Genomic DNA, 2,096 nt, shown 5'->3' on the forward strand with positions numbered 1-2,096 from the left:
TAACAACAGTAATAACCACCAGCACCAGCATGACAGTTTCCACCCCAATTTCAGTTTCCATCCTGAGCCTTCCAGTGCCAGAGGAGGAGCTGGATCTGGAAGCAGAGGAGCTGAGTGCCTCCTCTGCTTCCATATCTGGGGAAGGAGTGGGAATCTGAGTTTGTGCTCCACACCCCTCAAAGTTCCCCTAGAGGCAGGGCTCCTTCTCCAGAAGGCACCTTGGAGGAGATTGTGGGGGGCAGGTGGCTCAGCTCCTCCTGTTGTTGTGCCTCTGCCTGGTGAGGATAAGGATAAGGCAGGATCCCCACCTTTAACCCAGAAGTGGGTGGGTAGGGTAGTGTGGGATCATTTTGAGGTGGCAGATGATCCCAGGTATGCTACCTGCCAGCACTGCCAAAAGCAGATCAACCAGGGCAAGGAGGTGAAACACTTCATCACCATGGCAATGCTCCTGCATCTCAGGAGGCAGCACTCCCTTGCCCTTGTTCCTTCTCAGCCTGGTACCAGTGGGAGCATGCCCAAAAAGAAGACCTCCTCTTGCTCCAAAGCACCCATTCCTGAGAAGCAGAAGCAGGCCACCCTGCACCAGTGGGGGAAAAGGTAGAGACAAAGGGGGGCATGTTCCCCAGGCAAGTGAGATCACCTAGAACATTGGGGAAATGCTTGCTCTGGATGGCCAGCCTTTCTCCTTTGTTGAGCGTCCAGGGTTCATGTGGCTCATGGTGCTTGTGGTCCCAGCCTACCAAGTGCCCACATGCACCACCTTTAGCAGGACAGTGGTGCCTCCTTGTATGAGACATGCAGGGAGTACTTGAGGGAGGAGCTGCACAAGGCAGGGCCACAGGTTGCCTTACACTTCACCTCAGACATCTGGAGCAGCTGGGGTGGAGATCATGCCTACGTCTCCCTCACAGGGCACTCGTGCGATCAATCAGGGCATCGGTGGGCTCTCCTTCAAGCAGAGGTGATGAATGAGTCCCACACAGCAAGGAAGATCATGGTGGCCATGAACCACATGGTGCAGAGGTGGCTTGGTGGGAAGCGTGAGCTCACTCGCAGGTTCATGGTCACTGACAACAAGGCCAATATGAAGGCAGTGCATGATGCAAACTTTTTTAGCATCTGCTTTGTGGCATACTCATTCCACCTCATAGTCAGAGATGCCTTGGAGAGGGACAGGGCTCCCAGTAATGGTGCTGTCACTACCACTACCAGCCAGCTCATTTCAAAATGCAGGATGGTGGTGGTCTACTTCCACCAGAGAATCAAGAGTGGCAAAATGTTGCAGGACAAACAGGCAGAGCTGAGCATCCCACAACACAAAATCATGCAGGATGTGGAGACTCAGTGGAACTCCACATGCCTGATGCTCAAAAGCCTGGTCAAGGAACAGAAGGCCATCCATGAGATGGCTTTACTTGAGGAGATTGAGATCAACGGCCCCCTTCACAAAATGGAGTGGGATACTATCTCCCAGATCTTGGTGGTCCTCATGCCATTCCTTAAGGCCACCAAGAGCCTCAGCACTGGCAATGCCCTCTTTAGCCATGTGATCCCCATAGTGAAGGAGCCTGATAATCAAATGGAGAAGTTCCAGGGGATCACTTGTGGAATCAGAAAAAATAAATGCCTTAAACTTTGATCATTTGAGTTATAAGATGACATAACCGCTTTGTGGAGAATTGCTGGCTCTGTACAGTAGAACAGATAAGGGAAAGTGTTGTTCTTTGTAACTCCTCTGCAACTGCTTAGCAAAAAGTATGTACAACTCTGATTTCCAGGTGCAGGCAGGGAGTGTTATTTCTCCCTTTGTCTCCTCCATAGTTCTCATCCTGATAACAGCAAAGAAGTAATGAAGTAATGTTGATAGCTGCTTTTCTAGCTAATTTCACTATATGATCACGTGAGTTGTAAGCGACTGTTAAAAAGTATATAAGCCTCCTGATTTTGCTCTTGGGGGGGAACCCCTTCCAAGTGCTTGGGAGATCCATGTCACTTTAGAGTCCCCCCTACAGCTGTAGTTTCTTTTAAATAAAAGCTTCTGCTGACCTGACCCAAAAGTATGCTGCGTGTGTTTCCACGACAATTCCTGGTGC

Source organism: Alligator sinensis, unplaced genomic scaffold, assembly GCF_000455745.1.
Source record: "Alligator sinensis unplaced genomic scaffold, ASM45574v1 scaffold917_1, whole genome shotgun sequence".
Classification (NCBI taxonomy): Eukaryota; Metazoa; Chordata; order Crocodylia; family Alligatoridae; genus Alligator; species Alligator sinensis.